The sequence below is a fragment of the Eucyclogobius newberryi genome, unplaced genomic scaffold, assembly GCF_026437365.1.
Source record: "Eucyclogobius newberryi isolate DKJ021-1_F unplaced genomic scaffold, fEucNew1.0.hap1 SCAF_5, whole genome shotgun sequence".
Classification (NCBI taxonomy): domain Eukaryota; kingdom Metazoa; phylum Chordata; class Actinopteri; order Gobiiformes; family Gobiidae; genus Eucyclogobius; species Eucyclogobius newberryi.
The window spans coordinates 14,975,892-14,996,063 of record NW_027316167.1 but is presented as its reverse complement, the minus strand read 5'-3'; the positions used below and the strand labels follow the sequence as shown (position 1 = coordinate 14,996,063).

General features: G+C 38.7%; 1 protein-coding gene across 4 annotated transcripts in view; it reads left to right on the top strand.

Moving 5' to 3' along the window:
- The window catches only part of LOC140381693 (protocadherin-9), a 281,734-nt gene that overhangs the window by 24,614 nt on the left and 236,948 nt on the right, over nt 1-20,172 (top strand). The gene's annotated exons all lie outside the window — the stretch shown is intronic.

Sequence of the window (20,172 nt, the reverse complement as noted above, 5' to 3'; positions counted from 1 at the left end):
CATTCATTTGTTGGATTTGGGTTGTACAATGGAAAGCAAAAATAGACTTCAATTTAATCTAGCAGTATATATTCGAAGATTAACAACGGTGACAGTGCAGATCTGCCAATTCTATACTCAAAGTCAAATGATCTGTTTTCTTGCTAATTATTCTTTTACTGAATAGTGTACTTGTCATTCAAGCTTCAACGTTTTCACAGTTTCTGGAGGTGTAAGGATGTACCAGTGCTTTTGAACAGTAGCACCACTACTGTACAGGACGCTGTGTTGTTTAATTCAGTGGGATGTTAACATCTACATATCTTTTGGTGAAATGCACAGGGGTCAATCTTAGCATCACCTTCATACGATTAAATCATTATTTTTTAACTTCCTTTTTTGATTAAATCCAACCTAGAAGCTCATTATTTTTTTTAATAAGCACATTGTGATTGCAACGAATTAGATGTTGGATTAGATTTTTTATACATTTCTTATAATTGCACTCAGTAATTATCATGCCTAATTGTAGAGCTCTGAAAAGGAAATAATTTGACAGAAATATTTTCAGTAATTCTATGCAAATATTTAAATACATTTTGTGCAAGTCCCACACTTATAGACAAGGTTGCGTGAGGAAAAACATCTGCTATAAAATAATTGCTAAATTCTTATAAAAAATTAGGTTTGCTATCGTCACATGAGAAAAGCTTTTCACACCATAAGCACGTGTCGATCCCGTCCTCCAGACCGTTCACCTCCAGCTCCTTAAAACTGAAATTTCCCCATGTGGGACAATAAAGGAATATATTATCTTATCTTATCTTATCTTAAATGCTTATAATGAAGGGCATCAATAGTGGAGCTAAAATACATTTGAAAACTACTTGGTAAAGAGCTAATAAGAAATAAATACTAGTAGGGTATTTTCAGTGCCATTGCAAAAGAGTAAAGCAAAAAGGATGACAAATTCAAAACAGATATTGTGTATTATGATCTCTTCTGCTGTAAAGCACTGGGTTAGGAGAGGTATTTGGCCCACAACACTAAATGCAGGCCAATATTCTTGCAAGGAGGCCAGGGACTCAATGGCCAATACGGATGAAGTATTTGGGTCATATACAGTATATATACCATACTGTCTTCCAGTGTCCAACCACCACAGCTGCTTGCACTCCAGGTAGCCTCCAAGACAAATAAACAAGACCTTTCCTATTAAATCAACCAGCCGTTGCGGATTTTCCCCTTATTGCAAGTGTCTCAGCGACTTAAGTGGATCCAACAGTGCAGCCCCCTGGTTCTACCCCTCCCTCCCTCTCTTGCTCTCTCTCGCTTCCCCTCTAATCTTTAAAAAGCCACGGTCTGGTCTGTCATGTGACTTGTGACCCCCGCTACGCTACATACATGCTCGCGGGGCGTACGGAGTGTCCCAGAAACCAGCGCAGCAGCAGAACGAGGCTCTGTCCGGGGGAACAATGAGGCTTGTACATTCCGGACGCTAACTGCCCCGGGCCATGCATCACATGAAATCCCCTGATGAATTGGCGCATGTGTCTTAGCCTGGCCTGTGGTGTTTACTGTAGATGTGTACGCGGGCGCAGCAGGGGTGACGCCGCCGTATTCCCCGAGCACTTTTTCATCACAGCTCGGAGCACTTCACCCCACAGAGATCAGTGTTAGCCCATCCTGCTATATATCTATTGGTATGTCTGTCCACTTATTAATAGATCCGCCATTGGGACCTTGTTCGTATCCAGGGCAGGGCAAAGGGGATTTGATGCAGTGGCTACATAGGACTGATTAATGTCTTAGACCGTGTTGTCCTTTGATCCAGTAAGGTTTGCTTGGGAATATGGATCTATGGAGTTATGCATGTCGTATTGACGGAAAATAATGTATAACCGTATCATTGATTACGGACGGTCATGTGGGTCACCTTGAATTGCATGGTCCAGTGTTGTGTGAAAGCCTTACATGATCAATTGGTAGATGTGTGGTATATCTATCTTTTTTTCTTTTATCTTACAAGGTTGTGTGGCTTGGGAATTGCAAAAGGAGTGTGAAGATTATTATATAGAATAGCCTTCCTTTTGATTGCTCCATGTCCAAACTTAGAGCTGTGCAAGTAATGACGTTTTTATTGAGATCCAGGTTCAGTCATTTCATCTTTATATATTTTATATATTTTATGTACTATATATTTTAGAGCAGAGTTGAGAATTTGGAGGAAATATTTTATGTCTATGACAATGATTTAAAGTTTGCATTGTTTAAATTCAGGGGGTCTCATTTATACAGCAGTACGTGGAACTCTGACTAAAACAGTATGTTTGAACAAAACCAATACTTCACGTACTTCATACTTAGAAAAATATTCAGATTTATAAAACTCTCGGTGCGCACTCCAGCAGGTCATTTCCTCCTGACAGATCACACCTGGAGCAGAGATCTGTGCAGACGTCCCGCCTCAAGTCACGCCTCCTCCACCCTCCACCCTCCACTCCTCCACCCCTCCACCCCTCCACCCCTCCACTCCTCCACTCCTCCACTCCTCCACCCTCCACTCCTCCACTCCTCCACTCCTCCACCCCTCCACTCCTCCACTCCTCCACTCCTCCACCCCTCCACTCCTCCACTCCTCCACTCCTCCACCCCTCCACTCCTCCACCCCTCCACTCCTCCACTCCTCCACTCCTGGGATCTGGGATGTGTGATCTGGGATGTGTGATCTGGGATGTGTGTGTTGGGATGTGTGATCTGGGATGTGTGATCTGGGATGTGTGATCTGGGATGTGTGTGTTGGGATGTGTGTGTTGGGATGTGTGATCTGGGATGTGTGATCTGGGATGTGTGATCTGGGAGGTGTGATCTGGGATGTGTGATCTGGGATGTGTGTGTTGGGATGTGTGATCTGGGATGTGTGATCTGGGATGTGTGATCTAGGATGTGTGTGTTGGGGCAGAGGAAGAGGGGAGGAGCTTCACCACTGGCCATGCAGTTTAAAACAAAACATTTAAGATTAGAGATAATATAACAGAAAACTTGTTTCCATAAACACATTCTAGTTCAAAATTGTGAGATGGTGAATGTTATCCTTATTATACTTCCATGCAGTTGAAATGATGTGATCGATGGCTGCCTAACGTGGGAGAGTGGCAGGGTTATGGCAGGTGTCTTTAGCGGTGCACGCAGAGGTCAGTCTGCCACTTTACATTATTTGCATGAGCACACTCCCCTTCACTGTATGCTGTATTATTAATATGTCCTTTTCTCTGCTTCAATTTAGCCACTCTTTTCACTACGTGTCCACTTCCAATGAGCTCATTGGAACTTAAAACAACCCATTTGAAGACATTTGCCCTGTTATTTATGCTAAACTACATAACTTGGCATTTAAAGTCCTATTTTAGTTTCAGATGTATGTTTCTTAATAATATTCACTCATTCATTATTCATCAAACCAGACCAGATTTCATGTAGCAACGAGATAAAGTATGTGTAGTCCAGTCCGTGCTATTTTGATTCCTTTATTCTGCCTCCAGTTACCAGAGAGATTAAAAGGGAAACTATAAAGTAACATTTGAAGTCGTAGCTTTGTATTTTGCACCTGGGCAGCAGCACAAGCTTCACAAGAAGAACTCCTTTCTTCTCTGTGGGCGTGTGATGTGAGCGCGCTGGGCCTTTGGGGAGGTCACTTTCTTAATTGAATAATTGACTGAAAAAATGTCAGAAACATGTAGCATAAAAATTGCAAGTCCTTGGTGCAAAAAAGGCAGGCAAACTGTCAATGAGCCCTGAAGCTATAAGTACATTTCTGTTAATTAGTACACGGTATAACAATATAATTAAGGCTGCAACGAATGATAGAATTGATTAAATGAACTAAGCAATCTTTTTTTTTTTTTTTTTTCAATTACTCGACTAAACGATTATTTTGTACCTTGAATTTTAAATAAATGTTTAACCAACGTGATTGAAGGTGTCTGGGAACTAAATATTTAGGAATAAAGTGAAGATTATGCCGCTGTTTTAGGGTGTTTTTTTAGGGTACTTTAACAGATCAAAATTAGGACTAAACCCAGAACTAAACCTGGACTAGACCAAGGCTAAACTAGTATTAGAACAGGACAAAACCCAATCTACATCTGGACTCAAACTGGGATAAAATCAAAACCAAAAAATCGTAGATGCACCCTTCACAATTATTCGAATTAAGTGTTGCAGCCCTAAATGTAATGAATTTTACATAACTGGAGACTAAATGGCTCACAAACTGATTTGTATTGTATTTTCATTATGAATCTTAAACTATATTCAGTCATTTCTAACAAACCAGAATGTGGCTAAAGTGTACAAACACAACAACATGCACAAGATCAAATCAAACCTTCTTCCATTTATATTGACAGTGACCCATATCTGCTGATGCTGAACATAAAGAAATTGTCAAGAAATAGTACAATTATGTCACAATTCCTTTTGCCATACACAATGACTGGCCAACTAAGTAAGATGCACTACACAGATTGTACAGTGTATCAAGCCTTTTTCTCCATCCTCCTCTGAGTGGACGGTAATAACACAGGTTTGCATTTAGTTCTTTAATTCCTCAGGCTTTTCCAAATGCCATGTCTAATTTTCGACAAGAATGGAGCCCTGAAGGCCCTGGTAATATCAAGCACAAACAATCAATCCTCGGCCAATCTCCCGAGGCCCTAATGGACTTGGAGTGAATATTAAGAGGCTTCATCTGAGGAGGAGCGTCTCTGCCACAGCGAGTCGTCCCTGGGCTAATTTGTGTCTGTGTGCCGAGGGAGGCCACACACTGGGCCGGCCGATCCGCCTCTCTGTGCTGCTTTCTAAAGGAGAGCTGCCAAGGAGACGACAGCGCACGCACACTCACAAATCTGCCCCCGCGGAGAAGAAACACACCATCTGCATTGTATCAGACACTTTCCCACACAATATAGCATGCATGAGCAGGCTTTCACATTTGTCCCGAATTCAATGTAATAATGGGTCAAGAGTGTGGAATATTTCTCCTAAAATATAATGTAAAACGATGGATTTCTTTTTTCTTTAAGTACATATTTTAGTCAATTGTAGGCCTAACTAAACAATAAAATGTATGTGTATGAAAGATGCATGTTTACACTACTTAAAATTGTACTGTAGTGTGTTGAAGGATTTTTGTCACAAATCACACTAATAAATGTCATCTCTTCTTTTCCTTCCTGGTGAAGTTCCAGGAGCAATAGTAGTAATTGTAGTATTAGTGGAAGTAGTAGAAGTAGAAACACCATTGGATGCACATTGATATTGAAAAGTGTTTACAGCATATGCGACAATATTAACAATAAACAAATACAAAATGGAAAGTTATTGAAATTACTACGATGGGGTGAATGATTTCCCTAACAATCTTTTTTAAAGGAGACATATTATGCAAAATCAACTTTAACCTCGTAACAGCAGTGTTCCTCATCATTAGTTTACTCAAAGTTGTATTTTGATTCATTCATTCATTTGCAGAACATTCATTCATGTTCTGCAACTGAAGTGCCAGTGCTCAGAAAATTCTGTTTTCACTTACACACAGAGAAAAAATATATATATTTGTGCACGTAAAAAAAAAGTCTCCTTTAACACAATCTAGAATATTTGTAATATCAATATTCAAAAGGATTTGGTGTATTTTGTGAGAGTCTGAGCGACATAGAGGGAGGGGTGGCATTTGAGTGTGCCAAGTTGAAACTGGGCTAACAATGAGAATTGAGGACAGATGCCCAAACCGCGAGCGCTGGTGGTCCAGTTGTAAATCTGTCAGTAGTTGCCACCCACAGCTAATGAAACCAAACACTAGTGTCACAGCGCCTTATCCTTACCTCCCTGTTTAGCATAAGAAGAATCAGTGGATGTGACTCCAATTAAAAGCTCCTATTGTGGACCTCCTATCCAGTTTATTAGGTTTAGTCATCCAGTGAGAGGAGGTGCCACTGGGGCTTAGCTGCTTGATTTGAGTGACAGCATTTTCATCTAGATGGCAATATACCATACCAACTAATCTGCATACTTACATTGTAGTAACTCTAGTAATCAATAAGAGTATGATCTAATCCTACATTTAAAGCTGCCTCACATGCCATCACTGGATGAAGGTGACTGGGACAATTCCATCAAATATGGAAGGTAGAAATACAGTCAAAAGTTAATCGTAAATGTAAACTATAGAAATGTAATCTGACATTTATTATCTCTATAGGGCAATTTTGATGAATATTAGGAGCCAGAAGGTGGATGGTAAGAACCCTCATAAAGCCACTCACAAACAGACTCATATGTATTCAGAATACTAGTTTTGGGTAACTTTGCTCTGGAAAAAATCAGCGGAATACATTGTTGTATTTGATCATGAAATTCAGGCTTCAAACTGCATTGGATTAACAAGAAAAAATATTGAATTGTTATTTTGTTGAGTGCATATGCAAACCTGTTTTAATCCTTTGTCATATTTTCACACTATAATGTAATAAAAGATAATGTGAAGGTTCTAAGTATATAGAATACAGTACTCTGATGAAAGAAAGTAAAGGAATACATTTTAATGCAGATTTTCATGATTCTAAATCTATTTTCAAGGTATTCTTCCCAACACGGCCCACAAACTAATTAGTATCACTGTATTAATCTAAAAGGGAGATCGTATGGCAACAATTGCTCTATAATCCAATAAAAACTATATAGAATACAAATAAATCATGAAATAGAAAAAACATATTTGAATTTATTTGAGTTTAATTGTCATTCTCTTAGCACTTGTTAGTGAGAATGATTCTTATCTTTTAATTTGTGAGCCACTGAGCCCAAGTCATTTCCCTTACACACCAAATGCATGTCACTATTCTTTACATAACAGTATAGACATTCTTACTCAAATTTATCCATGAACTCGAGCCACTTTTGCCTTTATCTACCTTTAGTCTCACAAAGATATGCTGTTTCGTTTTCCCTCTGTCAGTCCCTCTCTGTCACTTTTCATTTTCTTCGTGAGACAGAGCTCACAGCCGAGACGAGCTCTTTTCCATACTGTGTCTATAGTGTTTTTCTATCAGCCCGTGAACAATAGGCTGTTTTGGCTGGCGCTTTAGATTCCCCTCCTTATTTCCGCGCTATCTCCTCTTCCACTTCCATATCCTGTTGTGTAGCCCGAACATTTTCTTGGTTATTTCTCGCCCGCTGCTCCCCAACACTTATTGCCTCCCTGTATTTTATGCATGCATTTCACTTTTTCCATATGTACGCCTCATTTTGCTCTAATTTATCTCTCCGTTTTCCATCAGCCTCCATCTGCCTGTCGATTTCCCCTCACCTAAACCCATCGTTTGTCGGATGCCAAAACCTTATTTAATAGGATTCTAGGTTTTCTTGTCTCCAATATGCACTTAGCCAAATCCGATAACACAGCACAGTGATTTGCTTGTACCCACCTGAACCTGTGCTCCAAGGGGCTGCTCACGTAGAAGACTGCCAATTTAGAGTTCACCCCAGTAGACAGATTAGAGCCGGAGAGCCAGAGGAAAAGATGAGAAATTTGTCCCTCAACCTTTAATATCCAATATAGCTGACAGGAGGATTGGGGTGACAACTATTTATATAACTATTAACATTGGGCTTATTATACTTTATAATCTTTCCCCTCAAATTGATCTTGATTTTCAATTTGATTTTACTTTGTCATATTAAAAACAAATACAATTGGCTTTCAATATTTTAAACTTAACTACGGACTTTTAATTAGTGCAAGAACCGCAACTTTTCTTCCTCTAAAATCTAAACTCTATTTCAAACCGCATGTTTTTTGTGAAATAGGTTTGGCTGTAGGCCGAGACCCAAACATATCATTAATCATTAAATATGACTGAATTTTAGTCATGATTAATTCAAATGTGATTAATTGCACAGCTTCTCTATAAGTTAGCTGAATGACTTTATGAATGACACTACCATGACACTACCATTACTGACAGCATTTACGATAACGTGGATAATGTGGACGGGCAAAATAAAGGACAAATATTAAATTAATATGGATTGGGAGGACAAATACATGTGTGGAACAGGCATAAATACACATAAATACAAATAAAGTTAATATATTTAAAGCAACACCATGTGACTTTTGTGTGGCAGCACGGCATCAACATGACTCCGTGAAAAATCAAAAGTGAATCGCCATAGAGACACGTGAGATAGGAATACAATTTGACCTCCACCAGGCCTGCTCACAGAAGGTTTTTAATTTCAACAAAAACGTCCATAATGAAAAGCAAAAAGCAAAAAACTTTTATTTGAGTCTGTTTTGGTGCTAAAAAGTTGCACAGTGGGGCTTTATATCTTGATACGGTATAAGTATAAGTCAGCCAAAAAATGCATAATAGAGAAGAAAAAACATATAGAAAATGCACTGGAGTATGAAATGCGGTTGTGAGTGTGAAAATAACAAATAATATCACATATAAGTCGCTCTTGAGTATAAGTATAAGTATATAAGTATAAATATATAAGTATAAGTTGCACGCCGGCCAAAACTATGAACTATAGTTTGGAAAATACGGTAAATGTGACCATTATATTTCCAGATTTTACATTAAAAAACATTCTGCACAAGTAACTCCTCATGGATGGGCTTATGTCACATTCTAAACCAAGTAACAGAAATATTTCCACTTCTCCACAGCGTTCTAATCAGTCATCCTCAATGTGGCCCCACCGTGCTGTGGTCCACACTTAACGTACAATAATGTGAGATAAATCAAGACAAGGATGAAAAAGTCCAGAAACCCGTCCAATCTTACGCCTAATGACAGCCACAGTAAAAGTGGAGTTGATTAAAACATCGCCTCTAGCATTATATTACTTCACAACTCATTTGTGGAACATACTATAAAAGCTCTGGCTTGGAACAGACCCAATCATTCATAATCTGAGCGCCGCAAAACCCTAATGACTAACATTTCCCTCTGCCTCTGCTCTCTACTCATTATTTTGATAGTCCGTATTGATACACTGTATATTGTATGTGGGTGTGTTTACCTATGTGCATATACTTCACAGCCGCCCTGCATATTTTAAAGCCTCATGCAATATTGCTTTTCTTTTTTTCTTGCGTTGCCGCTCTCACCAATTTTCTGCCTCATTGTCATTCATGTGCAATCTGTTTGTTTGGCTAACCCCGGCGCATTGAGAGCGTCTCTGCCGAGCAACCTCGTGTCGGCGTGTCAGCGAGTGGATGACGTGCTATCTTTTTGTATTATGTTGTGCAGTGCAGTTGGTGATTCGCTTGTTCGTGAGTCGTGGGTATTTTTTCAATGTTTTCACGGTTACTGGATGTGTAGAGGTGTAAGACCGATTATACAACAACAGCTACACCCAAGTGTTCACACAATGTCCATCTCTGTGTCTTTTGTTTAGAAGTGGGTAATGTAGGGTACGTATAGGCAGAGGGAAGTATAGCTGAAGGCCTTTTAAACACTCACTTAAACTAGATGGTAAAAAGAAAAAGCATCAAGGAAGAATAAAATGCTTCGGCTGTTTATTGTTACCACTTTGATATATGTATTGCCAGAACCTCGCACAATAATGCATTCGAAAAATATCAGAATACTTTCAAATATATATTGTTTTTGCTCAATTTGAGTTGCCGTGCGTACCATCATCTAAAGACTTTCCAAGTAATAATGTATCTGCGAAAGAATCATCTAAATTGCAAATATGAACAATTAATTTGAATTGTGTTATACTTGAATCAACTATTTGCATCTTTAAATGCCACTTTATGCCACTGTATAACTGTAAAGCAGCATTGACTTAGAAACTCATTCTATATGCGACACCATTGAATCCATCCGCATGCATGGTACATACATATATATTCAGAGAGATGTGTTAATGTCCTGCTGCTTGGAGCTCACACCATATGCTCAATATTATTGGCATGCAAAATCAATGCCAAGTGGAATACCTTCATTCGTTGATTTAATTTCACATATTACGATTAAAACATTGACTCTGCAGTTGAAGGAGAGATATAAGGCAAAATTATCTTTATCTCCAATAAAATACTATTACAAATAACTACTACTACTACAACTATACAACTACAACAACAACCTAGCCTAGAGTAAACCAGGGGTATAAAAAAGCTTGACTGCAGTGGTCTCATTTAGAAAACCATACATGGAATCCTTACTTTTTTCATGCGCACAAAATGACCAGCATGTTGTTGCTTGACCGAGAATCCTGCCTCGCTTATCGGAGCCAGGTAAGAAATGTCATCCATTCTTCATTTGTCAGTTTTTGCAAGTTGTTTAGTGACACATATTTGGCTTCGGCTCCTTCGATGATTTGTTTTATCTATTGCTTTCGTTGCCCGCCTTCCTGTTTCTTCCCTTTTGGTTTTCAGTCAAGTACGACATTTTAAATCCTTGGATATTCCCTGTAATTTACTCTAAATTTAATCTTCTTTTTTGCAATAGAATTCAAAATTCTAGGTCTATTGCCCCCTCTTAATTGTTTATTTTTTTAATCTACCATTTTTCTACCATTGTTATTGCCACATTTAGCGCCTCACATGGCCTGATTCCCAACAATTGTGTTATAGAATCACACTCGAAAAACCTTCTTCTGCCTTTAAATGACAGCATTGTACCAGGGTAATTCTCAATCCTTGTGTTGGAGTCTGTACAGTCGTCAATGGTAACGGGCAGGATAAGAGGATGAGAGGCTCATTATAACCCTACTGAGTGAAAATTAGACTCTACTTCAGAGTGCAGTCCTACATGTCTGTTGTTAGCATAATAACACTCTTTCCCGTGAGCGAGGAGGCCATTTTCTGCTCTGTACAAATCTAAGAGTCTTTGTGTATGGCTTGTTTTCATTGAATGGCCTGGCTGATGTCTGCAATATTGGAGCAAGAGTCATTTTTGTCCCCATTTATAGTTAAAGAGTTGATTTTTGTGTGCACATTCTGGTCTTAATAAGCCCACATCATAGTTTTCTTTTATACGATTACATTTGACTTGGTTTATAAGCAATGATATGACTAAACCAAGCTGTAAAACAGGGCTAAATCTAGACTAAATTAGGTGCTAAATAACAGGATTAAAAATAACAATGAAAAGTGCTATTATTTTCATTTAATGATGACCCAAATCAGGTGTTTATTGCGTTCCTTATGTCACACATTATTGTTTTTGTCCCTGCCCCATGTCAAGTAGGCGTATGTGAGGATAGAAATATTCTGCTGATACTGTCCTGTTTCAATGCAAATTCACTCTCATTACTGTGACTAATTATTGTGTGAACAGTGAATCCTTTTCTGTCCAAAAACACTGCTAAACAACAGATTTCCTCCCCATCATGGAGCGCTTAATTATTGCCTTTATCGGGGTGTAAAAATAAAATGAAAAAAGCAGGGTGCAAATCCGACAAAAGGAAATCCAACAAAATGTATGAAAGGGAAGGATGTAAGAGAAGGGTAATACGAGGCTGTGTAATGGTGTTTTGGCTTTAAAATCCCTAGAATAATCCACTAACCCATGAATTAGATCTGATTTTGGTGTGTGTGTGTGTTTACATGCACAAAAGAAATCTGATCATCGCAACAAATGTCAAATCAGTTATTTAGTGGATTTTAGAGCAATTGTTTTGAAGACAAGGTACAATGATTTTTATAAACTCTTAACATTTTCTCATTTTACATTTGTTTTTGCCACATTCATTAGTTGCTGTTTTTAGCATACATTTCCTGAGCAACACCGGCACTAGAGGGAAGGATTTCAGATAACTCATATCGGATGCAGCTGTTTACGTGATATTTCAATCATCTCCAGAAATCAGGCAATGATCAGATATTGCTGGGCATGTAAACATACAGCTGAGGCCTTTTCAAATCTAAATGAGAGTAGGTTTTTTAAGACATATAAGTCCTCAAAATGGCACCTCCGGCAAGGATATTGAAACCTGACACAAGTAATTTGACTTGACAGTAAGATGATTTAATTTCCGCTGAAAGGACATTTAAAACCTCAAAAAATGTCAAAAAGCATCATCTAATATCCATTAAAAACAATTATGATGGCTTTGGGTTTCAGTTTCTCGTCATATGCTCAATTTTGAGGACTTTTTCCCATTTGAAAGTGATAATATTCAGTTTTGAAATGTGGAAACAGTCCACATTTCTCATTTGACTAAAAGGGTTTCAAAATGGTGAAAATTATATTGGATCCGAAAAAGTTTTGAAAATGTCACATATGACAGGAAGCTAAAACCAGCTAATATCCAGCTACATTCATGAAAATGTATTCATTTAAGCACAAATTGAACCTATTAGTGAACAGTAAATGGTTCAGAAGAGTAATTATTTCTTCCCCCAAAAATCTCATGCACATATTTAGCAGAATAGCGCATGACTAAACCTTCTTGTGTTTGCAGATATGGAGTGAGATACCTATGCAACGTGGAGCATCTGTTAATTAGCGCACTTTCACTTTGTTTTTGGTTACATAAATCCTAATTGCTGATATGGAGCTGGGTGGACATACTAATCCCCTCATTTGCAGACGGGGTCAAGAGACCAGGCAGTGCAGGGGAAATGAGAGCGTTATCATTATCACCAAATGTATAATTACTATGAAAATCAGGTGTCGCTTTGTATAATATGCCTTCCTCCTGATGCACTTGTTCTGCATACTGATGAATGCTGAGAGAAACACAAACGATAAACAAACCACTGAATTGGGCTGGAATCAAATGAACAGGCTCATTATACCAATCCAGCAACAAATAAAGTTTCAACTGCCTCTTCATTCTTAATTCCAGGGATGGAAAGCACTCAAAAAGACTGTGGGCGCGAGAATACTCAATACGCAGTTAAAAAACTAAAAACAAAGACCGGATCAAAATGCTTCTTTGTTTTTGTAGAGTTAGAATAATTTGAAAAGTGCATTGTGTGTTGCACAGTAGGGCATTATCTAAAGTACCAGACAACAGACCCTATATAGAATTGGACGTACTGTTGAAGCCAATCGCAGCTTTAGCGGCTAATGTGTAATAAGTAATTAGACCTGTTGCTAACGTGAGCTGGAGTGGACCTCTGGGAAACAAGGCACCTGCTAATTATTATTAGTTCATTATTATACATACAATACAAGAGCGAAATGAAAACACAGAGCTCCTGTAAAGTACAGCTGTACCTGCTGACCAATGCTGTCAGAAGCTAAGCAGGACAGGGCCTGGTTAGCGCTTGAATGGGAGACCGCTGGAACACCAGGTGCCACAGTGGGGCGCTAGAGGGAATGTTGTTGTGTCCTTAGGCAAGACATTTCACCCACATTGACATTGAGTACCTAGAAGGTGGAATAGCGCTATATGAATACAGTGCGATGACAATATCAATAGAGAACAAATATTATAAGGCCGGAATGTCTGACCAAAGCAGTTATAGAGAAAGAGGCACAGATGTTTCTATAGAAAGTGGATGGGAGAGACCGCACTTACAGTAAGAATTCATGTGTTTCCATGTTTTTTTTTAGTAATTAAAACACCTACTTTACTAAGTGGACGAAAGATCTTTAATATTTTACTGAAAAACAAACCAGGCAAAGCTAAAACATTGCCGAAAGTTACCAAATGTACCTTTTAAACTCTACAAGTATTTATTTTTCTGAAACTTTATACAGTAAATAAATCAAAACATTTGGAATCTATGTCTCTACTTCTTCTACTGTTAGTAATGGTTTTAGCAATTAATTTCTAACAAGAGCGTTTAGTTTTGCTGATTATTTAGTTTTTTTCCCTGACTGCGAGCCAATCAGTCCTCAGTGTGACATCAACTTTATTTTTGTCCTTCCCGAAAAGTTGGAGCTTGTTTGCCTCCCGCCTATATTCATAATAACAATACAGCTGAGCCCAAATGAATTGACTTCTGAAAATCCCACTGCAATTACACTTAATTCATAATTAATGCGGCACAGACTGGGGACCTAATTTACACTTGCACGTTGTCAGTTTCCCTGCGTGTGCTTGTCATTCTACATGAGGGTAAACAGGGCTGTGCTTTAGAAAGAGGGGCCCCCCGTACACTGCTCTGGCCCTGGGGAGCACTGAACCCAGACACGTGATGGTGACGTTACAGGAGAGTGAAAAACACAGCCAATGATCCCACTGTTTAGAGCGTGAGCAGGTGTGTTTTATCAATAGGGAGCGGCACTTGATGCATGGCAGGGCACTTTGTTGATTATTCTTCAATCAGAAAAACATACTGACAGTTGAAAAATAACAGGGAACAACTGAAGGAATACAAACTTGCTTAGTAAATATTAATTTGAAAGATTAATTTGAAAATGGAAATTGTATGCAGAGAAATCACTATGGAGTATTTGTAAAAGGTAATATAACTGTATACAAAATAATAAAGACATACATAGAAATGAATGAGGAATATTTTAAAGACACAGTATATACTTTTAGCTAACAAATAGATAGAAAAAAATGTAAGTTTTTGTTTTGCTTTGTTTTTTTATTTGACTTTAGGTGGTGTTATTGTACTAAAAATGTGTAAAAAGCTGTGCTCTTACTGCTTATCCACAAACCTGACTCGTATTTGACCTAGAGCCTCCTTCTGCCTGATTCCATCAAAATGTTCCAAAGTTTCTGGCAAAAACATACCTATATTTATGGGGAATGTTCTGAACTATGGTTTCTGTTTCCACAGTATGATGCAGGTGACTTTACACCTCCAGAAAGGTTCATTCTTTTCCTGTGGGATACGAGATTATTACATATACATATAGATTATTAGATCAAACAAAAACCTTGTATTAATAAATTGAACAGAAATGTCTAGTGTTTTCCCAGTCAAGGGTATAATAAAGTGATTGTTTTGATCCATTCACATTTTACGGAATACTTGATGCTCAACCAATACATTAACAGGCATTTAAAAAAAATAATTATCCACTGTGAAGCTGTATTAATGTTTGTTGTGTCAATATTGTCCACACCAATCTGTAGAACAACAACTGCGATAAATGTTCAATATATTTCCCAGCTAATTGCCAGTGCACTGCAGCGTTCGCACCATGTCAGCAAAGCATCCTTTCTTATAATCAATCTGCCGTCCAACTCGGTCTGACAGCGCTGCCTGTTCCATACATGAAACGGCATCATTCTCAGACTCTTCATCTGTTTTATTTGTGCCCGGCCGTTCTGTTGTGCTGAGTTGTGCTTTACTCTACACGTAGGTGCTTCTGACACACACAAAACCTCGCAGCGTTAGTCCAATCACAGCGCTGGCACTCAAGCTGACACGCTCAATTTTAAATGAGGATTTTACATTTGATTGCAAACTCAACAGGAAGCCAGGGAATAACTTTTAACATCCGGGTCCCAAGCTCTCATCTTTTGTAGTTGCTGTTTCTGCTGCATTTTGAACAAGTTGAAAGCTTTTACGGTGGCTTTTAAGGTGCGCTCCAAACAGGAAGTTACATTAGTTTAATTATGATGTAACAGAAGTTTTAAAAAGCCAGGTCAAGTTTGACTTTGGAGAATAGAATGTATTGACTACAAAACTACTTAATTTTCTTTCTACAATTATCACAATTATTATTATTTTTGGTTCTTCCGATTGTTATTGTGGTTGCTGGCAGACAATTGCATCTCTTTTTCCGGGAAAATAAAAATGTCTAACTTTAAACTAATGCTCAACTTTCTTTCTAAAGCTTTTAACACATTCCTAAACACGATTCAAATTAGGCAAATCAACCATCAGTCTGCCCTGCATGAACTCTAATCGTTTTTCACAGCGGAGTCTATGAAACTTGTTATTTGTCCAAGTCAGTTTGGTCCTAATCAAAGGGTAGGGTTGGAGCAAGGCGGTGTTTTTAATTCCATTACCACTTTTTCGGGAGTTATTTTTAGCCGCGTGCGCCTGTGATCCTTCTGCTGCGTTGTAAGACTTTGACAGTGCTATTATTCGCACAGCTGCTCTTCCTCTGAGCCCACTTCACCGGTGCGTACGGAAAGGTAGAGCGGTCTGCCATTTAACAACACGACCGTTTTCTGCAGTTTTGTGAAGGGTTTTGGATGTAGCGATGTTGGATCGAGCGGAAAACACATTTTGGATCAGGTGTAATTAAAACAGAATGGGAAACTGTACAAATGGGACACTGAACCATCACGCGCTGGTTGGAATCTGCATGTCTTCAGTGTGTTACAGTGGGATCCTCTTATTCAGGCTCTTTGTGTGTGTCTTTGTGGCAACATTTTCAGTGTTCTGCACCCTGGAATAATTTGCAAAAGAAACTAAGCATGCGTTCACACTCACTTTTTTTGGTCTGATTTTGTCACGTTTTAGTAATACTAATAAGGCTGAGCAAAATAATATGTCTGTTTGCCGTAACCCGACCGACTAGCCGACTAGCCAAATATCAGCATTTTGTTTAAACATCAAAATCTTTTATTTTTCAATTATGTCACCGACTCACCGACAGGTCTTTCCTGAACCACCGTGTCAAATATTATTAGCACACTGGTCAACCTGACTTTCACCTCAAAGGACTGATAAAGGACTGCGCACCATATGCGCATCTTCATTTTCAGTCCTCCACATGCGCCTATTGTGAAACATACATCGTTATATTGCTTTTTACAAGTTGGTTTGCCCTTGTCGGCGCCACTAACATGTCCATAGTAATGTCACCCTGTGTCAGGGTGTGAAATTTGACTTACGCAAATGCATTCTGGGATTGAAACACCCCCAGCAGCATCATCACAACAAACATGGCGGCGCCCGTGTCTCCTGCATGTTCCCCCCGCTCGCCTTGGCTACCAAAATAAAGGATGGCGGCGTACAGAAGGTCGATTGAAATATCTTAAAATCGTGAGATTTAGTCTCCCGATCGGGTTGATAGAGACGTTTCCGTCATTGACTGTTGAAGCCTGACCCCTGGACTGTTGAAGCCTGACCCCTGGACTGTTGAAGCCTGACCCCTGGACTGTTAAAGCCTGACCCCTGAACTGTTGAAGCCTGACCCCTGGTGGTCACTCCGACTCAAAAAATGACAAAATTTGGATATTTTTTTTTGCCTTCAAAGTAAAAAAAAAACAAGAATTTGCCTACCGTCCGAGCCACTTAAAAAATGTTGACTCGGGTTACAGCAAACAGACAATTTATTTGGGGTAGCCTAATAATAAATCTTTTATTTATATAGCGCTTTTCAGGGACCCAAAGACGCTGAACATAATAAAAAAAGGGGGGGGTATTTACAGACAGGGGGGGACAACACGTACAATACACATTAATATACAGATAAAATGAACAAGACAGAAGAAGTAGAGAGAAAAAGATGGGGATGTAACAGGGGGTAGAAGAGTAGGCAATGGGGTAGAGGAGGCTAGGGGTAGGGGAGGTCATAGGCTTGGGTGAAGAGGTATGTTTTTAGGCGGGATTTGAATGTTGTGAGTGAGGGAGAGTGGCGGACAGGTTGGGGGAGGGAGTTCCAGAGTCGGGGTGCTGTTCGGGAGAATGCTCTGTCGCCAAAAGTTTTGAGTCGGGATGTTGGTGCAGCCAGGGTGAGAGAGGAGGAGGATCGGAGAGCTCGGGTGGGGCGGTGGGGGATGAGGAGGTCAGACAGGTAGGGGGGGGTTAGGTGGTGAAGAGCTTTGAAGGTGGGAGCCAGTGGAGAGAGTGGAGAACGGGAGTGATGTGTCCTGGTAGTCCTGGTTTAATCCTGTTTAGTTCCAGGTTTAGTTCTTATTTAATCCCAGTTTTATTGTTGTATTTGTTTAAGTGTAAATGCATTTTAAAATAAATAGGTCCAATAAGTCAGCTTAATTTGATGCTAAAATATTTCGGAAATTGTATCTATGGTCGATCAGTGTTTAGGGAACACATTTGGTGTTGTCTAAATGTGTGTTGATGTTACTAGCGGCCTGTGCTGTTGTCTTGGCGAGGAATCCTTTGTGATCGTAACCCAAATATGACTTTCCTGTTCACATAAAGCCAAATAGATAAAAAAAAAAAAAAAAAACTGGTTGCATTTAGGTGGAAAATGTGTGGTTCAAAAAAAGAACATTTGACTGAGGTTTTTCAAGGGACAAGGAAATCTGAGCTCAGAGAAACTAGATGTTTATGAAGTTTTAAAGTTTGTGACTTTGTGCGCATAGATAACAATTCCACATTAGGTTTTATAAATGAGACCGCTGAACCGTAACTTGGCCTGTTGGTGTCAGCTGATTGTCTCTCTAGATTCATTTATTGGACTTTTTTTTGAAAAGCTAAGCAATCTCGATGGAGTCTAGCTACTACTACTTTTACTACTACTATTACTATTCGCTCAAGGATGGATGAGGTGGCAGTAGCTCAAACCACTGAGCTACTGCCACCTCATAATCAAACTAGAGCTACTTTTATAAAACACATAAGATAAGGTTATATCCCTCATTCGCTCTATGGTACGGGTCAAATCATAGCATCAGGTAATCGCAAGAACAGAAATGTGATTCCTGCTAAAGTGTATTCATTAAAAAAGTTATATTTTGTGTTAATAGTTTTACACTGCCAGAGAGTGTTCTCAAACTCCTGACTGCGCTTTTCAAAATCATTTCAAACTCGCCCAAGCGTCTCGGCGGACATGTTGGCGGTGAACTTGCGAGAAGGAGAGATTTGAAAACTCTTTCACTTTCTTTAACTCTTTTGGTAAACAGTCAAGTATGTCCTGAGCGGATAGAGATGATATGGCAACGTCTCAAGGAGCAATGTAAACACTGCAGCCCAGGAGGTTTCAAAACGCACTCAAATCCCAAGTACATAGGTTGTCATTTTGCTGGCAAGAGGAATTATCAGTGCTTTTATTTGCTTACAACTACTTCTACTGCTATTACTACGACTACTATTTACTACTATTTCCATGCAGCGGGAGAGTTGATACAGAGCGAGGAAAGAGATGTTATAGATCTGTATTACACAAGGGTCGCTTGCATTGGATAAGTGAGTGATTTGATTATAAGTTTGGAAGAAATATTACAGTTTGCTCTAACTTTAATGAAAATAAAAATCACTTTCTTCCATCTCCAAGGGGAAATTATTTTTGTCACAGAAATGCAACCGAACAGCAGAAGAAATAGAGCTATCAAAGATAAAGTCAACAAACTAAAATTAGATATCACTGTAACAATAAAATACAATCAATCTGTCTTTTTATCAACTAAACCCCCAGTGAAAGAAGAAAAGAAACCTTATTTGGGTTATAATTTAATGTATAATAATATATTACCCTCACAACATATTTATAAGTCCCTGTGCAGTTTTACAAGTGGTTAATACTGCACAAGGATGAGAGCATTTCTAATCCAATCCAACTTTATTTGTGCTGCACATAATAGGAATATTGGGAACATAAGAATGATCCAGTAATTAAAACTTATAGTACTAGAAAAATATAATATAGCAGCACCTATGTCAACAGACATAAGACAAGACACAGTATAAATGATATGAGTGAAGCAAACAGGTCCAAACTGTAAGTAAACAAGACATTTTGGCCTAATCCAGAATAGAAAAGGTCTAATGCAGCATGTGACTGTCGCAGCTCTGATTCCACCAAAAGCTCGTAAAGCCAGAGAAGTACATTATGAATTATGGCTGGCCGTGAGTCAATATTATCTCTGTTAATTGGCTGGGTCTTCAGTGTCGCACTCTTGAGATTGCTTGTTATTGTGACATTTACAAGACAAGTTAGACGTGCAGGTTGGTGCATTCATAACACTTAATGATCAGTTGACAAGCAGTTATTTTTGTTTGACAGCAATTTATTAATAATAGACAGATATAGTTTAGCTGTTTTCAGAAATCACAAACGTACCGTACATTTTACAGCATTCTGTAAATCAGGCTTCACAATTTGACCACTTACAAGCTATTATAATGGAGAACGCTGTTATAAATAATTTTGTGTACAAATTGTACTCTATTTATGAACTTGCCTTGCCCAAGTTTTTATGTGGAAGGTGCAAAGTCTGTTTTTCTCCGTGGAGATGAATGTGAAGCGATAATATTTTCATTGGTCAAGCTTTAAAGGTCATAATTAAAAAATAATAATAATACATTTTGCAACTTTTATCTATGTTATAACA